This window comes from Equus przewalskii, chromosome 20, assembly GCF_037783145.1.
Source record: "Equus przewalskii isolate Varuska chromosome 20, EquPr2, whole genome shotgun sequence".
NCBI lineage: Eukaryota > Metazoa > Chordata > Mammalia > Perissodactyla > Equidae > Equus > Equus przewalskii.
The window spans coordinates 43,178,186-43,202,363 of NC_091850.1; the positions used below are offsets into that span (position 1 = coordinate 43,178,186).

Consider the following 24,178-nt stretch of genomic DNA (forward strand, 5'->3'; position numbering starts at 1 on the left):
GCAGTGCATTCTCCACTGTTCCCATGAAAACCATTCATGCTGCAAGGCCATCAGCCTCCTGTCTCCTTGGGCACTAATTGCTCTGCTTGGTTAGGCAATTTAGGAAAATGCACAACTCTCAACATGGCGTAAGGGAAGGGGAGAGAGGGGGTCTGGCTTTTCAAAAGTACAATGTGTTCTGACAAAAAGAAAACACAGAAAATTATTCCAAGATAGGAGAATGCTTCTAAGTGGAAATGAACGATCTGAGACCAGGAAGGGGCCTTGGCCCTACAACTTCCATTCTCCAGGAAGCCCAGAGCACTACTCAGAGATGGAGAATTATGGCATTTGGTGAATCTGGCATTTGAAATGCAAAAGGCTTCTTCCTAAACACACAGACCCTGACTGCCATCCGCTGGGTCTGCTTGCTGTTCAAAAGCAAATAGACAACTTGGTACATACTGATATTCAAAAGCTTGGTTTCCATAAAAATGCGGCCAGCAGCTAATGCCAATGATTAACTCTGCATATTTTTTCTCTGCCATAAATTAATCCATCTCACAAGAGACATCTCAAATTTCCAAAGGGAAACCCACGTATAATGTCTAGTGAAAGCCCTTTAAACAACAATAGCTTTTTATCCAATAACTCTACAACCAGAAATTCATCCTGAAAGGAAACAATAAGGAATGCAGACAAGAATTTATTCTCAGGAACGTCCAAATCCTAAAACATTATAAATGATCTAAATGTCCATCAATAGGGACACAGCAAAAAAAAAAAAAAAAAAATCAAATGTGCCTGTGATGGAATGTTACATAGTTGTTAAAAATTATATTTATAGGGAAATTTTAAAAGCACACTTGTGCTTTAAAGAATTCCACCATGCTTCCAAAAGGTTCACAGAAACATTGGTTAATCCCAAAGAATTTCTTAATTTTCTCATATACTTTCTTTTTTTTTTTTTTCCTTTTTTGAAATCAGAGATGTTGACATGCCATGGTGTTAAAACAGGAGAAGTTGGTTGCGGAGGACTGTAATTCTCATGTAAATCTATATCCACACAAAAAACAAACTCTCCTGTCTTTGCAAGAGAGGAAGTATGGCAGAGTCAGAGTTTTGAACGTTTCTTCCTGCCATCTGCTGATTCTACACTTTCAAACTATTTCTTAAGCAGCTGCTAGGCAGCTGTTTCAGCCTCCTGAGATAGGTAGAGAGGAAAGAAATGAAAAAGAATAAAAACTCTGCAGAGACTTCCACACCATCCTGACTCTAGGTAGAGTGACACTATTTAAGATTTTTATGGAGACAATCATGTTAATTTCTCTCAATAGAGACCCACCTGGTTGGGTAAATGCTTAGATAAGTCTACTTGGTGGCTGGCCCTCCAGAGCCTATGTCTTCGTCAGTCTGGGATGGTCTAAATTGCTCTACCTATGAAAGGGGAAGTGGGGTAGGATGTCACTTAGAAGCCACATGGATGAAGGATTAGGAGAAGCCTGGAAGATAAAGGAATGTGAGAGAGAACAAAGGTACCTCATCCGTCTCCCAAAAAGCCACCAGAAAAATCTGTTGCTCAAGCAAAGCTAAATTTACTAGACTTCCTGTAATAAAGGAGAACAATGCTTGACGGAGTTTAGCAGTGTCTCAAAATGGGGAAATTGGGGAGACATATGTATGGAGTTTTGAGGTCTGAGTGACTTCAAGACAGGTCTTGCAAAGTGAGGAACTGGTCAGGATTGGCCAGAATTTATCATGTTAACAGCTATGAATTAACAGGAACAGTGATGTGAGGATTTTGGAGAGAGCCCTGGAGAGCAAGCTACTTAGTGGTTCACGGTCTTGACGTCCAAGAGCAAGTGTTTTCTGGGGCAAGTAGCTAAGATTTCTGTTATTGTGTTTTGTTTTGTTTTGTTTTGTTTGTTTCGTTTTGCCAGCCTGTTCTCAGCATTATTTCACATACAGGCAGGAAAGTGTACCTGACCCCCGGTAACACAGGGACAGGAAAATGTGTTTGGTCCCCGTGTTGTTTAGCACAGAGACAGGGAGGGATATTGTTTCGGTTCTTATAGGAATGCAATGCCGTTACTGGCTGTGTAATTGCTGCCCTCTCCTTCTATCTCCCTGGACATCTTTGGTAAGATCTACATTACTCACTAATGCTTTGTGACGTGCTTTCTTTGGTGGCTGTAAGGAAATATGCTGCCCTATTTCCAGGTTGGAGTAGTTATGAGAGATTGCCTTTTGAATGCTTGCTTTCGTGGGGAGGTAGACTATGTCTTCTACCACTATATGTTCAGTGCCTAACATGATACTCAGCTTACATAGAAAATAAATGAGTACTAGAGAGGAAACATGTAAAGATGAGCTAAGCATGTGATAAATGGTGCTAGCGATGAGAATGCAGAGGAAGACATGCTTGCTGGGTTTCAAAGCAGTGAGGGAAGACTGCAAGAATTTAAGATCACCCTTGATAATAGGTGTGGATGAAGATGAAAGAGAAAGACAGTCAGGGATGAATAAGCAGGGTCTGTCCCTGTGGCCATAGGCCATTCTAATGCCAGTGACGAGGTTGTTTTGGACAAATAAGAAAGCTTGGAGAATGAAGCTAGACCTAAGGGCTCTGCAAACAAGACAGATGGATATAAACTAAGAGTGTTTGAATAGCAATGGCAAGTCGAGAGGAATTTTTTTAAGAAAGTAAGTCTAGCTAAAATATTCAGCTTGGAATAGGGAGGAAAGAGGAAGAAGCCAATTAGAAGCTTGTTGTGCAAGGTAGATAAGCCTTGGATAAGGACATTGGCAAAGTTCATGGAAAAGGAAGTATAGATACAAAATACAAGCAAGCTACAGAACTTGAAGCAGACCAAATATGAGTTATCAGACATAAAGAAGAGTCAAAGAGAATTCCACTAAGAGATGCCTTTGAGAACCAGAGACATGAGACACAATAGGGACAGGGGGAAGGACACGTACAGTTTGGGGCAGTTTGGGTTTCTTTAAACATGAGGATATCTAAGTTATACCTACAGAAGGCAGTTAGAAATATAGGGGTGATGCTTTGGTGAAATTGCAGATGAATAGAGATTGTAACAACCGCCACATCTCAAGGGCATTCCACAAGCAAAACACAGTGCTACATGGTCACAGAGAGATCTCTACTGGCCTCGAGATAGTGGGAAGAGCAGGTAGGCACAATCTTCTCCCAGGAGAAAAACCGGCCATTTACAAACATGCAAAGCGTGAAGGATGTGTGAATGCATTTCAATCTTTTTCCAAAGACACCTTTAGTCTCTACACAGTGGGGCTCACGTGGGCATCGGGAAGTATTCCCAGAGTCTGTCTCACTCCCACTGCTTCCAGCCTTCTGATCTACTCAAGACAGCCGGTGTGTCTTGACACTTGCTCCAGGCTGGGCCTCTGGAACCCATGTCGCTAACTCCATCCTGGGGGTCAGCTCCTCTGAGTTGGGGATCCCCTCTGTCTCTCACGGGAGTAAACAGAAGTCTTCCAGACTCTTCAGTGTGAGGCAGCTACAACCAAGCAAAAACGTTTCTCTGGCTAATTTTGAAGGATTCTCAGCATAATTCCATGCTTTATTGTGATTTAAAAATAGCTTCTTCCTCACAAAAGGTGAGGAAGAGAGACAGAGTACAAAAAGTTGGGACTGGGAAATTTGTTTTTCGAGCAATGAAAAAAGTTATCCCCTAAAAATGACTTTATTTTGGTGCTAAGGCCTTTCTTGCAGGCCTCTAAAACTTTATTGTGTAAAGAAGAACGCACTTGAGCAAGTTAGAGTGAAAGAGAGAAATCAGGAGAGTACAGGAAGAAAAACTGGTCAGGGAAATGTAGTAAGATGTTGGAAGGGTAACTGCAGCAAAAGCCCTGGACAATAATGGCAGATGAAGTCACCGGACGCGACAGTGAGAGAGACGGTGACCTTCAAAAGAGGAGCGTCAGCAGAAAAGGGTCGATATGATCTGCCTGACTCAAATCACCCAAAAATCATCCCCTCTAAGCCTGTACTGTCTTGACCCAGCTCACCTGACTTCTTATAAATAACCATGCGTCAGACTCCCCAGATTTTATTGGTTAACTCCAGAAAGCAGAAGAACACTTTGAGTAGTCAAACTGTGGGATTTGTGGCACTCGTGATAATTTGTAAAATCACATATTTTAACACACTCACTGAAAATTCACTTTCAAAAAACACGTTGCCAGTTTTCTGCTTTCTGTCACAAAGTGGCTCCTTGCTGAGTTTCCTAAAACTGCACGTTTGTGTCTGCATTTCTGAAATAGTACCAGGAATGAACTCTACAACCAGCACCTTCTCAAACAGATCTATTGAGGACAATTTTGAGAAGGTTCCTTAATTAGTCTGTACCCTGAGCACCCATGCTGTTCTCTATCTTAGTATCCTTTATCAGAAAACTAAGCCCCATCCCTTCCCTGATATTTGCTTTTAAATCAAGCTCAGGACCTGGTATCCTTTTTTTAAGGTACCGAAATTTTGTACAGGGATCCTTACCACATGCTTTGGACTTCTCCCATCTGACATGACAAATGTTCTCAACACCCCTCTCCCCAGTTCGTGTGTCCTTCCATTTGCAGAGAGATCCATATGATTGCAGTTGTTCATGATTTTAGGCATTCACATTATATTAGTCTATTTTTTAATAGATGCTCAACTCTAAGGAGTATTTGCCAATTAATACTTCCAAGGTTGAATCCCACAACTGTAAGATTGTTATAAGATGATTTTATAAGATGATACTGTCTAGTTTAATAAACCCTACATTTAATCCAACTTGCAAAAGGTTTTCCAGCTCATTAGTCATTCCCAGTAAAATAACTGTTTAGTCTACACAAACAGGTCCACAGCATCATGGCCTAAATGACTTCTATGTTCATTAGACTAAGAAATGTCGTATAGACACTGATTTTTAACAGATATATTTCAAGTTCAATAATGCAAATGGATGAGTCAAACAAAGCAATATTATTGTGTGTATCATTCAGGATTCTCCAGAGAAACAGAACTAGTAGGACATATATATATGTATGAATATGTTTGTGTATATATATATATATGCATTTTTTTTCAGAGATTTATTTCAAGGAACTGGTTTACATGATTTCGGAGGCTGGTAAGTCTGAAATCCATAGGGCAGGTGGCAGGCTGGAAACTCAGGCAGGATTTCTGTCTTGCAGTCTTGAGGTATAACTTATTCATCCAAGAAACCTCAGTGTTTGCCCTTAAGCCCTTCAACTGATTGGTTGAGGCTCATCCATATTATCAAGGATAATCTCTTTTTCTTAAAGTCAATTGATTGTAGATATTAACTACATCTACAGAATACTTTCACATCAACCACTTGGTCAACGTTCAATTAAATAACCAGGTACTGTAGCCTAGGCAAGTTGACACATGAAACTAACCATCACAGTGTGGCAAGACTTATACATCCACAATATCATTATGGTTCCAGTACCAGCAAAGACTATATCCCATGGGGGAGAATGTTACCAAGACATGGTAAGCATGACTCCTTCTTTGCAAGAGACGATCATCTAATGACGGAAACTGACAATCACAAAAAATTGTGCAAAGACACATAAACTATAATCACACAAACCGTAAAGAAACATCCTGTGGGGCCAAATCCCAGGACCAGTTAATTCACTGCATTTAGTCCTTGATACACTTTCATTGTCAGAACCAATCATCATTTGTTTTAAGCAAATCATATCACATTAATGAAAGTCATAATAATCTCAAGTGAAAAATTCTCAAATTATCCAGATTTTAATTTTATCCAGGATTTCTGTTGTCAAATTATAAGATTATTTTTTTAAAGTGATGTTAGTATCTAAAATAATTATGAAGTAAATTCTGATTCATCAGCTTACAGAATATGTTTCCCTAATGGTTTTACCATATAAAAGCTCTATAATTAAGGAAATGAAAAACAAAATGAAGGATAAGGAAGTTGCTAGAATGATTAGAATCACTTTTATTCTAGCTGACATATTTCTTTTACATCCTAGTTTCACTTCTTTTTTATTCCTTACATTTTAAAAAAAAAATACCCGGGGGCTGGCCCCATGGCCGAGTGGTTAAGTTCGCACGCTCCGCTGCAGGCAGCCCAGTGTTTCGTTGGTTCGAATCCTGGGCGCGGACATGGCACTGCTCATCACACCACGCTGAGGCAGCGTCCAACATGCCACAACTAGAAGGACCCACAACGAAGAATATACAACTGTGTACTGGGGGGCTTTGGGGAGAAAAAGGAAGAAAATAAAATCTTTAAAAAAAAAAAATACCCTTAGAAAACCAGAACTATCAAAATCAAACCTCTTGTTTTGAGGTTTGTAATGGTTAATCTAATGTGTCCACTTGGCTAGGCTATGGTGCCAGTGCCAAGTTGTTTGCTCAAACTCCAGTCTAGATGTCACTGTGAAGGTATTTGTGGATGCGATTAACATTTAAATCAGTAGACTTTGAGCAAAGTAGATTACTCTCCATAATGTGATGGGCCACACCCAGTCAGTCTCCTCAAGACTGTAACATAAAAATCCTGACTGTGGGGCCTGCCCTGTGGCCGAGGCATTAAGTTCGTGCACTCCACTTCAGCAGCCCAGGGTTTCACCCGTTCAGATCCTGGGTGTGGACCTAGCACCACTCATCAGGCCATGCTGAGGCAGCGTCCCACATAGTACAACTAGAAGGACCTACAACTAGAATATACAACTACATACTAGGTGGTTTGGGGGAGAAGAAGGAAAAAGAAAAGCTCCTGCCTGCTTCTGGCTTGCTGCCCTGCGAAATTCAGACTCAAGACTGCAACATCAACTCTTAGGAGAATTTCCAGCCTACTGGTCTACCCTATCAATTTTGGACTTATCAGCCCCCGGAATCATGTAAGCCAATTCCAATCAATCAATCAATAGATAAATAGATGCTAGATAGATAAATATACATATATGTGTACATCTATATATACATGTGCACATATATCTATATTTGTGTGTATACATTGTTTCTCTGAAGTAATACGAAGCTTCTTCCTTAGAGTTCTCATAAATATTTTAGACAAGAAATACAACTCATTATAACAAAAATATCTTAATACACCTGTTTTTACCATGAATTAAATAATTTATTTCAGTGGTATGAGGTGCCTTAAGTTTTAACCTGAAAGGTTTGAGAAATATTTATTTCACTTTGTTTTGCCCCTTCAGGGACTCACATACCTGTTCATTCATAGACTGCAGTTGGCAAGACTGGATACAATCTTCCTCCTTCCAGACACTGCTTTATTATTGCCAGAGGTTTCTAGGTAATGGATGCTGACCAGCCTAAATAGATGCCAGGTGTGCAATATGGAACCTGCATGTCTGTGCCTGGAATGGATAAGAATTTGCTGTGGTGGAACTAAGAAACCAAAACAATATGATAACTTTGGGTTATCTGCTGTGACTGCGAAGGCTCATTCTATTATTAGGCTTTCTTAGTGTCCGCTCCTGTGGAGCCGTTCACTCAATCAGCACGCACCTAATGAGCAATCCGAGAATTGTCATGGTTAAGGAATGAAGGAAAAGCATAGCAGACATTTACTGATGTGAACATTGGTCTCTTATGAGACTGCTTTATTAATAAGGTTTCACTCAAATGGGTAAGATTTGCCTGGTTGCTAAGGCAACCTGCCTACAGGAAGAACCAATCTATATATCATTCCAGCAAGCAGTCCTTGCAATTTAATAAAGGGAAAAATAAATGTAGCTACAGACCCATCTCAGAGAGAAGAACGAAAAATAAAATACAAACGGGAAAAAGATAATGTTTGGGATGGTGGGTGTTGGGTTTGAAGATTGAAGTTAAACGTTCTCTTCCCAGAAGAAAGCCGACTCTGTAAGGGATGCAGAAGATAGATAAGTCTTATAGGATCTTTCCCGCTCTCCCCACCACTCTCTGATCTTATTTCATACCACAGTCCTGTGCTCTCTCCAGCTTCATGGGACTCCTTGCCATTCCTCAAACATGCCACGTTAGCCCCTGCCTGAACTCCAACTTTCCTGTTTTGTCCCCCTGGAAACCTCTTTCCCTCGATATGCACACGGCCGCCTCTCTCTCATTCCTACAGGTCCTCTCATCAGAGAATCCTTCCCCGGCCGCCACGTCCCAAACAGCTTCTCCCCATCCTCCTGAGTGTCCTTCGCCATCACTTTAACCTACTTTATTTTTCTTCATGGCACTTATCACCACATGTTATTAAACATGCATTTATTTCTTTATTCTCCTGCTAGAACATGAGCTCCTTTAGAGCAGATTATGAGTGTCTTGTTCACCGCTCTTTCATCAGCATCTTGAAGTGTATTTTGTTCCTTGTACAGAAAATCCTTATTTGTTAATAAAAGAAGTCATGTTCTCAATCTTTAAAAATCCAGTTAGGGAGATAAAACTAAGACATAGAAAACAAGCACATAATGCTAATATGACAGAAAATAACAAGACAAAACTTAAAGGTAGTTGCAATGAAATACAGTGTGGGGTAAAGAAAAGCATTATTGAAAATGTCGATGAATACAATCCAGAACCAATCTATAAATGAAAATTTGGGATGAGTTTATGCTGACCCAGATCTGAGGACTAGCATAGCCCGGGGCCTTCCCTCCCCAAGGAAGGAAGGGCACCAGAGAAGTGGGGTGTACAGAGTGGTTATATGCCCTCCAAGAGCATGTTTCACATATGATTGAAATGTCCCTTTTACAACAGTCAAGAAACTGCTCTGTCGGCACAACGATTGATGGACACAGAAGGTAGTAGGTCTGCTGTCTCAGTGGACATAGCAGGGTGGCAGGTCTGTTGTCTCGAGCTGGGTGGTCACAGGTGAGTGCAGCTGTCAGTTCCTAGCCTAGGGAGAGATGCTTGTCCTTAACGAAATGCCAATGTGGGGGAAGTTGCATCTTTATCTTAAGGCCATTTGTTCTTGTCTTTGGGACATAGCAAATGCTTAAAGCAGATATACAATGCACGCTCAACGGCCATGTCACGCCCTTTTGGAAAAACAAAGTCAGGCCCAATTAGGTTTACACCAAATGGCTGCCTCATATACTCCAATGTGTCCTATTGCTTGCCATTTCTATTTCTCAGAGACATGGAACTTGAGCCACTACCAGAGAAATCTTTCTAAAACAGCTCTTACATCATCTCACTCCTGAGCCAGATATTGTCTGTTGGTTCTTAGCAGGGGCTAGAAGCCTGGAAACCACATTTCACAGACTCCTTTGCTAGCAGGGCTCCGGGGAGCGTCTGTCAACAGGGGGCTCTCACACAAGATTAGAGAGAAAAAGAAGAGCAAGGAACCTGGGCCAGGCTGAAGCAACAGACCACCACAGGCTCCTGCACGGCAGCTTGGGGCAGATGGGTTCAGGGCTACAGGGCTGGCAGCAGCTCCCTTTAGTTCCTGATCTCTGAAAACATCACCTCCTTTTCTGCTCCTCCAACTTCTCCAACAATTTTACAATCTCATCCCTCTTTCTTTCTTTTTTTTTTTCTTTTTTGAGGAAGATTGGCCCTGAGCTAACATCTGTGCCCCTCTTCCTTTATTTTATATGTGGGACACCTGCCACAGCATGCCTTGATAAATGGTGCATAGGTCTGCACCCAGGATCTGAACCAGGGAACCCCAGGGCACCAAAGCAGAGCATGCAAACTCAACCGCTACCACCACCGGCCCCTCATCCTTCATATTACATACGTCTCTGTTGGAATTATCTTAAGTGGTTTTTGTTTTCCCTTTTTTTTTTTTTTTGAGGAAGATTAGCCCTGAGCTAACATCTGCCAATCCTCCTCTTTTTGCTGAGGAAGACTGGCCCTGTGCTAACATCCATGCCCATATTCCTCTACTTTATATGTGGGACGCCTGCCACAGCATGGCTTGATGAGCGGTACCATGTCCACACCTGGGATCCGAACTGGTGGACCCTGGGCCGCCAAAGCAGAATGTGTGCACTTAACCACTGCGCCACCAGGCCCAAGCTGATAACCACCTACTTCTTATTATATCAATTCTAGCTTTCTTTAATTCATATCCTCAATTAAATATCAATTTAATTCATTCTCATATTCTTTCATTCATATTCCAAATCCTAAAGTTTATCTGGTAGGGAAAAAGGCTACACCATAATCACCCTCAGGAGAGCCCTCTCGAGTGGCTCCCCCTGGCCAGCTTTATCTGTCCGTTGTCTGAACTCCTAATTTATGTATGGCATGGCCTATACCCCACAATTTTGCACTTGATTCCACACATTGTTGTATCTTCTTCCACTTTTTTCTTAAATAAAAATGTCCACTCTCCAGTTAGATTTTAAGTTTCTAGAGGGCAAGGCTTGGAGTTGTTTCTTTTATCTCTGGTAATACCTATGACAATGTTGGGCCTTGTGTCAGTACCCAATAAGTTAACGTGCACTGGTTTCACCTGAAAGAGATCAAAGAGGGGCCGGCTCGGTGGCACAGTGGTTAAGTTCGCATGTTCCACTTCTCTGTGGCCAGGGGTTTGCCGGTTTGGATCCCGGGTGCGGACATGGCACCACTTATCAAGCCATGCTGTGGTAGGCATCCCACATAGAAAGTAGAGGAAGATGGGCACGGATGTTACCTCAGGGCCAGTCTTCCTCAGCAAAAAGAGGAGGACTGGCAGTAGTTAACTCAGGGCTAATCTTCCTCAAAAAAAAAAAAGAAAGAAAGAGAGAGATCAAAGAAAAGGTATCTCTCACATCCCTTCAGTGTGGATGGGCAATGATTGGTCACCAGTCATAGATGATATTGTTCTATTTGTCAACCTGTCATAAACCACCTTAAACTTTGGTAATTGCTGGGTGAAGGGTTTGGGGAGAAATAAGGGAATAGAAAAAGTTAGCAGCAGAGAACTGCTGGAGGACCCTTGGTTTTGCGCATCAAAACTACACTTTCAGTTCACGAAAGATGAGTTTACTAACTACTGGAGCCTGACCCCTGGTTTAGTCAGGTTTCACCACTCTAAAGCTTGCCAAGATGTCACGGCACGCCGTGCAAACGTCCGGAAAAGCAGTCGACAGCCTAGTTCACCTCAACTCCCTCGAGTAGTCATCTCAACAGTCGCTTATTTTTTACCTATTTTCTACCAAACACAGATCTGTGATGTGATACCAATAATCAGTCTCTTATTATGATTAAAAGAATTATCTTCTGAGTGCATAGTTGATGGTAATAGGTAGTCAATTCACTTAAACAGGTTTGGGCAAAAAGACAAAAAAGCTGTTAACAAAAGAAGCTGGGGCTCAGCCTAGTGGCATAGCAGTTAAGTTCACGCACTCCGCTGCAGTGGCCCGGGGTTCGCTGGTTCAGGTGCTGGGCACAGACCTACACACCAGGCTCATCAAGCCATGCCCACATAGAAGAACTAAAAGGACTTACAACTAGGATACACAACTATGTACTGGGGCTTTAGGGAGAAAAAAAAAAAGAGAGAGAGGAAGATTGGCAACAGATGTTAGCTCAGGGCCAATCTTCCTCACCAAAAAGCATACCTTAAAAAAAAAAGAATCTGAAAAGAAAAAAGTGGAGCTGTACAAGCTGGGTATCCTCTGAGAATTTTGGAGTAAACTGTCATAATGCCATCTTTGACTCTCCAAAGAAAAACCAACTAAGTTAAGAACAGAGGTTAAGGTCTGGAAATTTGGAACCACAAACAATTCTACTTCTTTATTAGAACACTGAGAGAGAGAGGGAGCAGCGGGGGAGAGAGAGAGAGAGAAGGCTCACCCCAGAAAGGACCTGCCAGCGTCTCTTAATGGTTCCAACAGGAGTCACCTGTTATTCAGAGAGCTAAGAAAAAGGCAATATCATCTTATTACTAATAAAGCCCTGAATCAGCTCCTAATTTGGAACTGAGGAAGTATCCAGGTGAGGAACTGAGAAGTGTGATTTTATTTTTAGATTCTAGAGACTATTAGGATCAGGTTTTTAGATGAGGTATGCATACTTTATTTCCTTGACTAGGGCACCGCCGTGCTGCTCTTTAAACACTGATGCATGCCTGTGGCTTCGGCTTGGCTATCCCAACCAAATTAGACAGTCCTTATTGTGATAAATTACATTATTCAGGGTTGTTAGTTGCTAACAACAGCAAATTGGCTATTTAAGCAGAAAAGGGATTTCGTCAAGGATAGTAGGTAGCTTTCAGAATCTTCAAATGAGTCAGAGAACAGGTTAATGGGTTGGCTATGGGATTACCCACAAACCTAAGTGACACACATAAGTGACCAGAGGCCACTGACACTGTCCGGAAGCATGGGCCCCAGCACAGAGGGCCAGGCGTCTGAGGCCAGCCATGCTGTCCACTTCTGCTCTCTTCATTGCCAGCTTCCCAACGAGCCCGCATGAAAACTACACGCAAGGCCCCTGCTCCCTTTGGTTGCTCCCCTAAATCCAAGTCTAGCGCGGTGCACCTCATTGGTACAGTCTAGGTCACATGGATACTGACATGCCTAGCCATTTGAGAGCCAAAGGAAAAATCTGTAATACTAGTCCTTTCTTTATTGGAAATTTTGTCCATCATGGATTTTTTGAATGTTTTAAAATATTGCATTAAAATATTTATCTTGATTGATGAGTTTTTTGTTGCGATCTTAAATTTGTCCTCTGAGGTGAGTGCCTCACTCACCACCCTGACAAAGGATGCTGGGAAAGTGAGCTTCTGGATAAAAGTCCAGCTTCTGGCTTGAAAGATGATGTGGTACACAGATCACGGCCCTCCAAGCTGTCCATATTCCAATCCCCAGAACCTGTGAATGCACTACCTTACATGGCAAAAGGGACTTTGCAGATGTGATTAAGGATCTTGAGATGGAGAAACTATCCTGGATTATGTAGATGGGCCATATCTAACCACATGAGTCCTATGGGAGAAGGCAAGGGAATCAGAGTAAGAGTGAAGGAGGTGTGAGGGCAGAGGCAGAGAACAGAGAGAGAGATTTGAAGATCTCAAGCTGCTGGCTTTGAAGATGGAGGATCGGGCCACAGGCTAGGAATATAGGCAGCCTCTAGAAGCTAAAAGAGGAAAGAAACCGATTCTAGAGACTCCAGAAGAAACACAGCCTTGCCAATACCTTGGTCTTAAACCAGACAGACTGATCTTGGACTTCTGATCTCCAGAACTATAAGACAATACATTTGTGTTTTTCAAGCCACTAAGTTTGTGATAATTTTTTTATAGCAGCAATAAAAAGTTGACAGGTGGGGAATTCTCCAGACATAAGAGTGTTTACAACGCGTGAGACAGTCAGAAACCGTGACCACTGCCCAACAGCTGAAGATTTTACATTTCAACCTATCCTTTCATCTTTTTACCCAAACTGCAATACTAACATTCTGCTGTGGTTCTTAGAATCAGGCTACAGACAAACAGCATTTGTCAGGTGAAATGAAGACACCTCCTCTTGGCTTCTAACCATCAATTCACTGAGTCTTAAGTCCTATTGCTGCTATGTGTCAATTTCCCTAGGTTGATTTTCAGTTGTTAGAATGCATGAGTCTTGTGTCTGCGGCTTTCCAAACGTTGAGGACCAAAACACAGAAGCACATTTTAGTTTCCTCCCAACAACAACAGCAACAAAATGGCAGAGTAGTTTGTCTTGTGCTTTTTATTAGAAAATAATGACTTTACGTCTTTAGTAAAACTGGCTTTAATCTACTATAATGTGAGTCTCCTTACTGGAATAATAATAACAACAAAACCTGCTTTAACTACTTGCTTAACTGCTTAAATTCTCCTGTTTCTTAGAAAAACTTTTGTGTTCTTCCCCCGAGGATATATGGAGTACACTATGCTTTCAGCAGCTAACTGAAGGACACATTCGTGCATTTATATACTAAAAGATGGTCTCCAAAGTAAATACAGATTATATTCCAAAAGTTCAATTATTAGTCAGCCATTTGGAATTTATTTCATTGTAGTAACAATATGATTGTTTCGCCCTGAAGTGAAGCGAAATTTATTTTCTCCTGAAGAACCGTGAGTCATAAAGTGTATGAAAGTGGAAAATGAACAAAAACTTAAAAATTGTTGCATCCTCAGTCCTCAGTCAAGAAAATGCTACAGGGCTGCAAGGCTCCCTGAGGACTGGGTTGGTCTCCAACTGTATGTGTTCTCATAGCCCCACACTGTGTCTAGCACAACCCAACTCATCAATAAGTCTTGTTCTTTTGACCTTCAAATCTTGTCCCAAGTGCATCTGCTTCTCTCCATCCTCACTATTACTGCCAAATCCAAGTCACCATCCTCTGACACCTAAACCGGAGACTTCCAAAACTTTTGAATTACTCATCAGTAAAATATTTTTGAACACACACACCCCAGTTATGTATGTTGATTTATTTATGAATAATATATGTACTATGGTTTCCATATGTTATGCATATTATAATATAGAAACAGAAAGATTTAAAGAAAAAATTTAAATATATACACATATGTATATGCACATATATGTGTATGTATATATATAAAAATATATAAATGTATATTTTCTTTCTCCAACCCTAAGAGATTATCCCACACACTCTCTGTGCTATGTGTACTTTGCGTTGGAGCCGCTGGCCTAGCCTACTATAATTCCCTTCTAATTGATCTCCCTACTTCCACTCTTGTTTCCAATAATCCATTTTCCATAAAAAAAATTAAATTATATCATGTCATCCCTCTGCTTACAACTCTCCAATGGCTTTCCAGTGCACTTAAAATGAAATCTAAATGCCTTCCCCTGACTACACAGTTGTCCCTGATCCAGACCCCGCCCTCTTCTCTGAACCTCCCTGCGTGAGCTTTGTGACACACACCTTCTTTCTAACCCTCCAACATGCCAAGCCTGTTCCCACTTTGGGGCCTTTAGAGCAACTCTTTTCTCTGCCCTGAATGTTCTTCCTTAGGTCTTCACAAGCCTAACTCCTTCTGGTCACACAGACCTTGCCTAAATGACCCCTCCTAAAAGGGACTATCTCTAGCCCCCTCAACTAAGGTGCTGACCCTGTGAGTGCCTAGCCAATCACCTGGGGGGCGTTCTGAGCCTGGCACTTGCCTGTTGTCTGATGTTCACTGGAGCTTGTATGTTCTTATTCATATGTATGTTCATCGTCTATTTGAGTATAGTCAAATAAGAGTAGAGAACTATCTAGAACATTGACTGTGACACTTGACTAATCGTAAACCCTCAATAAATATTTGCTGAATAAGTGAATTAAGTCATTTATTAACAGAAATTTGATGAACTCTCTACATGAAGTCAGTCGAATCAAGCACAGTACAGTTTTATGAAGCCTATTTTTACTGAATTCCTTCTCAAAAGCAACCTATGAGAGAACAAAGTAGGTGGTTTTATAGAAATAGCCTGACAAGGGCTCAGATTTCTTTAAAACACCTACAGTCAAAGGAGTGTGAGGCTAACAAGAGAATCACAGATTTCCAAAAATAAACATCCCTTGAAAAATAGGCAACCCGCCATGCTTTGTAACAGGAGCTCTAAAACTCCATTACTGAGCCCTTTCTAGGAAACCTCAGTGATGCGAGTATTATTCAACAGTCTCTAATTGGCTGTGTTCTTAAAGGGCCTTAAATAAATAACAGGCCTATCTGATTTGAACTCTATCCAAATGTTGTCATTTGGAGGGGATAACGCTCTAGTGAAAGATATCACATTGGGAAAGGAATGTTGAACTTTGCTCCTCAGCAAGATATTTAAGAGAAAAAAAGTTAACTCATATGTGCCTGTTGAAAAGAATTTTGAGAGAACTAGACTCATAGAATGCTAATATCCAGACAAATTGTAAAATAAATAGTCGAAGACATAAATATTCCGAGAGAGTCCAATGTCTGACTCTATGTTATTATTTTGCAGACAGAATTCCTATTCAAAAACATAAATTGTATGTGGTGTGAAGTAGAATGAGAATTTAATATCATAATTCGCTCTAGGAAAAACTGTGTATTAGGCAGAGTTTGAGGTCCGTGTCCCTAACCTAATTCACACACACACACATGCATATGTCTCATCCAATAAAAAAATAATAAACCAGAAAAGCATTTGATATGATTTATTATGATTTTAATGTGAATTTATGTGTGTCCTAACTCTTCCAGAAATATTTATGTCTAACTCTTTCTCTAACTATAGAATAAAATATTTTCTCTCTCTGACAAGGCATTTTGATATTGAACATGGAGTTGAGGATGTTATTCTGGAGTTAGAACCCTATCTCTTTCCTGAAATCACACCATTTGAGCAGCCATGTATTTGCTCTAAGTGTGTCATTTTGGAAAAACGGTTCTACTCATCCAGATGAGAATTTTGCCCTCATCATCCAGGGGGATGAAGCCATTAACAGAAACAGAGATTCAAGAACTTCCACCTGTCTTCTGGAAATACAAACACACCCACAACATCACCCACCTTCTTTTGACTAACGGCTCAGATAATGCTGCTGAATTCAGTATCAATTTCTTAATTATTCATTCTGACTGTGCTTCAGTGGAAACAAAGACATTTTTATCCCCTCTGCTTTCTCACATTTTCCTTCAAAAGAAAGATGCTGTCAGAAACTATCATGACTTGTTAGAAACCTAGTGCTTTTCAGCAAGCTAGGTGCTACTCAGAACACAGCTGAGGAAGAGCTTCGTAGGCATGGAACTGGCGTCTGAAAGAAGCAGCCAAGACAGAAGCTGGTAGACCCAACTAAATAAAAGGATAGAGGAAAAGAACAGAATTTTGAAACAGAATAGAAATGATACTCAGCCTGCCTCACACAATGTACAGGCTCACCCCAACTCTCACCGTCCTCCCCTATCATGTGGTAATGCTTGCAGGCAGCGTCTTCAGATTGGGGTTGTTTCAGGCCCACAAGGGCGTTCCTTAACCCTCCTGCCCCCCTGCCATATCTTTAGCAGGAAATCTGTTTTTTTGTTTTGTTTTTCAATTCCAGCATCCACCCCAATGTCTGCCGCAGTGTCAATGCCTGAGGAGGGTTAGACAAAAGAATGGATGGATATCGTTTGGTCCAGGAATCAGGCTGAACCAACCACAGCCCTTCCCAGAATTTTGAACTACATGCAAACATTAATTTCTACCTAGTACAGCTGTAAGAAGGAGACCGAGAGCTGCCAGAAACCTTGGTGGTTGCCATGTGAAAGAAGCCAGTCTGAGTGAATGAGGCCAATGCAGAGAAACAGAAATAAGAAACGGGAGGGAAGAGCCTGGTGGGATTTGTGCCTTACATCCAGCTGTGTCCACAGCCCTGCCCTTCCTTTAGCTACACAGGTCTTTCAGGAAATCTCCTTCTTACCTAAGCTATGGTTGAGTTCAGTTTCTATAGTTTTCCATGAGAAAGGTTCTAAATACCCAAGTGTATGCTCTGTTTTCTCAACTGTATCATAAAGGTCTTGAGGCTAAGAACTTGCCTCCTATGTTTCAGAGTCCCCCATGGTGCGGACTTATGGAATTTGGTACACAAAAGGCATTCAATCAACATACTGATGCTTTCCAGAAAATGTGCTCAGTGTCTTTCCTGTGTCATGTTGGAGCAATGTAGATGTAGGAAGCATTTAGATAGGCATGGGGCTGGGAGAGTGTTGAACAACCAAGTTGGGCAAAAGTTCCCATAGTGGCCAGGCTCCTTGGTGGCCCCCAATGATCCTTACCTCCTAATAGTTATATCTTTTATAGTACCCTCTTACATTGTACCAGGGTTGGTCTATGTGACAAATAATATACAGCAGAGTGATGGGCTCTCACTTCTGATATTCAATTATAAAAGATTGCAGCTTCCATCTTAAGTGCTTTCTGGCTCACAGGCCTACATTCTGGGATACTACTGGCTCCAGAGAAAGCCAGTGAGGAACAAGGGACTGTTGAAGCCACATCAGTGAGGTTGGATGCAGCTCCTTTGACCCTAGTCAAGTCCTGAGAGGACTGCAGCCCTGGCCAACACCGTGGCTACAACCTCATGAGAACCCTGAGCCAAACCTCCCCAACTAAGCCACTCCCGGATCTCTGACCCTCACAAACTGTGAAATCAGAAATGTTTTTTTGTTTTAAAAAGCTAAGTTTAGGGGTAATCAATAACTAATACAGATTCCATGGTCCCATAAATAAATCAAGGGCCCAGAGGGGTCCAAGACAGCGATGCATCATCCAAGGATGTCATGGCCTCAGTTGTCAAGGTTGACACTGGGGGCCAGAAAGTAAAAAACACAAAACAACAACAAAATAGGGAATTAATGGGAGCCAGAGGTCTTGGAGATGGGTACAAATGGGAAGAAATCTCAATATCATGTTTGCTATGAGCCAAACGAGGTTTTGGAAATCAGGAAATCAATACCAAAGTGAGAAAAAGACCTCGAAGGGCTCAGCAGCTCAAACTGGCAGATAGCTAAAACCCAGGAGGGCATAAACAATCAGAATATAAAATGCCTCCTCCTAGGAGGAGAATGGTTTGCTCTGGGCTCCATTAAACTTCGTCTTGAGTGTGTGTGACTCTGTGCCCACCAGAAACCACAACATAAAGTTATAACTTATGGTCAGCGTGTCATTTACTGCTAGACAAGGGGCTGGAAATCTTCAAGGCTAGTTTTTGAAATTTTTTCAGGAATTTACATTTTCTACCTCTCTAGCATGTGATACCCTCCAAAACCCACCAACCCCATATCTGCTCAGCACAGACGTTTCACTCCCATTAGTTCATAGCGACACTCCCTCATGTGTTTTCCAGGCTTGGATCACCTGTTCCACTTTCTTGACTTCTTTAGATTCTCCTGACTGTCTTAGACTCAGTTGAAGCCACTTGTCCTCCTTGAAACTTCAACCAGTTTTCTACTCTACACTAGTCTTTCCATTCTCTGAAAGTCTCTAGCACTTAGAATGTAAACCACAGAACTGTATGGTTGGTTATATGTTGTATTATTGACTTTTCCCCAAAATTTCTTGCCTCATCCAAATACCATAAGATACAGTTCTTTGGTGGTGTCAAGGTCAATGGTTTCAAAATCCAACCACATATCAAAATCATCTTTGATACTTTTAAAAAGCCTTCTAAAAACATGCAGATTTCAAGTCCCCATGTCAAATTTATTGACTAAGAATTTTGGGGAGTAAAATCCAGGAGAACATCAAGTTAGCAAACTCACGCAGATGATTATTATGCAGCGAGCCAGCACAGCTCCACAGAATTATTTTGGGAACATCATTAAATACTCAAGAACAATTTTTTGATAAACTGAATGAGTCTTCTAATCTGTCCCATTGATTGTACTTGAAAGTGATGGCAGACGCTACACAAACAGGAACACAGGTAGCATAGACCTAACCAACTGGAACTCTGGCTGTCTAAAGTTGATTTAGTTGTTTCTTACACAGTTAGAATTAAATTCTGTACACATCTAGGCTAGAGGGATGGATATATATGAGATAAGGCAAGCATAGTAAAACGTTAATGGTACAATCTAGGTGGTGGGTATAAGAATGTTTCCTTAAAATGCTTTCAAACTTACTGTAGGTTTAAATTTTTCCATAATAAAGTGTTGAAAAAATGAAAAAAAATTCCTACACATCTAGAAGATTTTATCAACCCAAATTTAGTCTCACTGGATTGCATTCCTCCTTCCTGTCCTTCTTTCATCCTTTCCTTTACCCTTCTTACTCTTGATCAAGGTCACTAAGAAAAAATCTCAAAAGATGCAGCATTTGTCATCAAAAACATGTCTCTCAGAGCTGAGTTTAGTTGGATGTTTTATTAAGGAAATATTCTAATCTTGCAAAGCATCAACTTTGATACTTGGGTAATATATGCTCCTTGAGCTACTTTATTATAACAGTCAGACTACATAAAATAATTCCACACTAAAGGTAAAAAGTTATTTTAGTTATTTTGAGGGGCTCAGTGAAAGATGTGACAAAGTCAAGATTATGCAAATTATTTGAGTTGTCCAATCTATTTTAGCATTAGCACTCCCAAAAAATGATAAGCTGTGACAACAGCAGATATATTTTAACAGATAACTAAACTTAATATGATATAAGCACTTATCTATTGATCCAAGACTGAATATGTTCTATCGCCAGGTCAATAAGTACATCCCATGGGCCTAAAATGGACAGTGCCAAGAATAAGCAATCTATCAAAACAGATAAATACTGTATGATATCTGATTAGCTTCGAATGTCATTTAAACAACGGGGAGAGAAGGTGTGAAGGGGTTCTCTGTGGGGAGTTTGACATATGCCCATGGCTTTATATTTATAAGTAGATCATATTATGACCATTGTGAAGAATCAAATATGTACTCCTAACTAAAATGTTAGGACATATTTCTTCAAACCTCACTTACAAGATGGTTCCAGCAAAAATGTACATATGCCAACGTTTTCTCCCAAAAATGACTCTGACACATTTTTTCTTACTAAATATTCACCAGTAAAGTACTTTCCTGCCAAGAAACTAAGTTACTTAGCATTCCTCAAACACATCTTGCACTTTCTTGACTCTATGCTTTAGTCTTATTGATCCCTCTACTAATACTCATGCTCCCTTCTCCACCTCCTCCCCACCTTCACCTCCACCAACTCCTTGTGTCCCCATCCAAATGATTGCTCTGCATGAAGCCTTCCAGACCATTCACTCCAGAGCACTTCTCCCTCTCCTGAATTCCACTGATGCGCATGCTCTGCAATACTTATTTGGGAACTGATAAGATTTCTTTCTCTCATATATTTTTCAAGTCATCACTCACTTACAATTCATCTTGCCAATTGTTTTGAATCCTTTTAGAGAAGACTTCGTCTTGCGCTTCTTTGAGAGCCCAACAGTATCTTACAACTGGGAGGACAACAATGTACTCTTGCTGCTTGACTATTTGTTTACTAAGTGTTTACTCTCTGCCAGGTACTACTCTTCATGTTATTTGCATATTGTATCATTTAATCTTCTCATATCCTATGAGGTAGGTTCTCTTCTTAACCTCATTTTACAAAAGTTGTCTCTAAGGGAAACTTGCTTCTCTGCACCACTGAGCTCTCCCCATCCCTCTCACCCCCAGGGTTGAGTTCAGCATCGCCCAGGGCTTCTGATGAATTCCGGAAATTCTGTCCTGCCTGAAAATCTGGTTCAACAGCAAATGGTCTTATCAGCCTTATTTCTGAGCCGTGGGGCAAACACAAATAGCTTGGTCCTACCTGTTCCCATTTGAAGATTTGTGGTAAGGGATAATAAAAATATCAATGTTGGCAATAGGTGGGCAAACGAATTCAACTTTTAAGAGAACAAAATATTGGAATATGTAGAACATTTTGCATAAATCAAAACACTTTGACTTGTTAAAACCAATTGCCAAGATAACCTCACTTAAAAAAAAAGGCAAACGTTTATTTGATTGGCAAATACTTGTACATTTCCTGCAATAATTGATTTAAATATCAGAAACCCCAAAGCAATCACAAGTTTTGTTCATTTTCCATCAGCCTACTGCCTAACATGCATCAAAGGAAATTAAACTATTCTCAAAGCCATGGTAGTGATCATTAACCATTTCTATCTTAAAAGGAGAGCGATTCTAGGCTCCATAAAGCCACAGAAGAAAGTGAAACTCAATTGCAGCCATCAACAGATGGCTACAAGAAGAACCTATAAAACTAAAAGGCATTAAATGAATTGATCTCTCCAGCCCTCCTTTAGGGGATATCTAGGACATTCATAACTTATAAGAAAATTAATTATGAAACAATGCATCCAGGAGTTTCCCTATATTCACATAAAAAATTAACAATATGAATAGTGTTCCTTGATACAGCACCTGCCCCTGACTCTCCCAGTTAATTAAAGCTTACATGGTGGCTTTAGCCTTGGGCAAGCCTTTGAGTCAGATACCCTACCCATGTCCTCCTACCCAGAGATATTGTGCTGACAGTTTTATTTCCCTAACGAACTGAAGTGATTGAACCGAAGAATGCAAAACGAGCAGTCCCTGCTCTGTCATTTTCCCTCACAGTTTGTCCTTTGGTGAAGATGTAACTACTCTCTCTGGCTGGCTAGAAAGAACTTAAGAACCTGTAAGAGGGCAGTGTCTAACAGAAATATTTGTTGAAGTGACTTCTTAGAGAGGAGTCTTGAGAAATAATTTCAAAGCCAAAACTGAAGTTGATACTTAAATTGTGCGTTATGTTGTGGCAGTTTCATAGATGGTTAAACTTGTTACAGGCTCTTAACATCAGCCCTGATATCAGTTCCCCCACATTGAACCCAGCGTATATGGGGTTAAAACTAAAACCCACCACCCCCTTTCCTGCTTCTCTAGCTCCACTCATATTGTAAATACCTGTTTCTCTAAACTTGGACTCTTTGAGCTTTACAACTAAATGGGAGTTACAAATTGTTAAAAGCCCAGGTGGCCTGGAGTTGAAGGCACACTAAAGTTTAGCTAATCATGTGTCTTTGAGTTTGCCAGGAAAGCCCCTGTCTCAAGAGTATCAAGGAGCGGAGGCTTCCCAGACCTCAACTCCTCGACTCCCAGCGCTCGAGCCTGCCTCAAACAAGAAGATGAGACAACGGCAAGGACGCCCACCTGCCATCCTCCTGTCTCACCCTCCCCCTGCCTTGCTGCAAGCAGCCTCTCAAGGCCAAACGCAGGCTGGTGGGAAAGCACCGAGCTGCACAAGCTACATGTTCCTCCCTCCCCAACCCAAAACCCCAAATAAAAATCCCTACCCATTCCTCATGGGGAGCTAGGAATTTTTGAGGCATGAGCCCTTGCTTTGCTCCCTGTGCCTGGCATAGTAAAAACCTTTCCTCTTCCACTCAAGACTCTGTTCTCGTTATTTGGATTGGCATCGGGTTCAGAGACCGAACTTTCGGTTACAAATTCATGGCAAACTGCATGAGGAAGGAAGAGAGAGAGGAAAGGGGGGGAAGGGACGGAGGGCCACGAAGTAGGGATTGCTGATGACCCGAATTCTCAGGCTTTGTTCTCACATGTTGTAGTCAGCACATCAGGGCAGCAGGCCTCTGAAGCCAAGTCTGTTTCTGAAATTTAAAGAGAAAGTCAGAAAAGATTATGTCTGCAGTAGAATCTAAGAATTAAAAAAGGGGGTAGGGGGGAAAAGATGGATTAACATGTACCTAAGACGGATCCGAGTTAGAGATGCTCTGTAAGAATGACACCAATGAGGTAGTATAATTTCCAGTCCTACTTGAAAAGATTAAACAATAACCAAGGTCAACGGGGCCATGATGGCATCAGCTATATCATGCCCAAGTATTGGGAACTAACTTAAACCAGTTTGACAGCTCAGCTGTCACCAAGTTCTTTCAGTTAAATTTGGGTAGTACTTGTGGTAATCATTAGGGCTATTTCACAAACATTCAGATACCCTCCTCTGGGACACAAGGTAGAATTGTGCTTCCTGGCATTCATGTGGTGAGATAAGTCATGTGACCAGCCCTAGCCAATGAGTTGTGAGGAGTCTTTTAATGGCCAGCGTGATGCCTGCCAGGCCTCTTTCACATATACACCACAAGCAGTAATGCTCCATCAGCCGGGCTAGCAAAGTGAGATCAGCAGTGCTGCAGAGCAGAGCCTCCGACTGGCCCACGGCAGGCATGTAGTGTGAGCAAGAAATAAACCTCTGTTATTTTAAGCCACAGCAAAACCAGCCCAGTGGATCTCAAAGGTAGTCCCCAGCCAGCTGCAGCCTCATTAGCTGGGACCTTGTGAGTCATGCAAATTCTCAACTCTACCCAAGACCTACTGACTCAGAAACTCAGGGGTTGGGGCCCAGCCAGCTGTGTTTTAACCAGCTCTCTGGGTGACACCGATGCTTGCTAAAGCTGGAAAATCTAGGACCTACTAACCCATCCTTCCGGACACAGAATTATAGGCCCTTTCTCTCGAAGGTCAATACCAGGTGGCAGATTGGAAAGGAGGCAAGTCTTAGTCCAATTTCTGACAAATGTAGGAATATTTACTAGCAAGCAGGTGACAGTCATGAGACCTATTCTCATAGCTCAGGAAATTCCTCTCCCTGTCCTCGGGCACTCTGATAAGCACCTTACACGACAGTTTCACTCTCAGACCAATAAAAGGATATTTTGCAGGCAGGACCATCCAGGTCCTGG

At 41.4% G+C, this 24,178-nt stretch overlaps 1 long non-coding RNA gene across 1 annotated transcript; it reads left to right on the forward strand.

The window, feature by feature from the left end:
* Positions 1–1,686: 1,686 nt before the first annotated feature.
* On the forward strand, positions 1,687–22,860 carry LOC139077944 (uncharacterized). Its single transcript, XR_011530619.1, has 3 exons — positions 1,687–1,853; positions 21,108–21,266; positions 22,504–22,860. It is a non-coding gene; the product is annotated as an uncharacterized lncRNA (long non-coding RNA).
* The last annotated feature ends 1,318 nt before the right edge of the window (positions 22,861–24,178 follow it).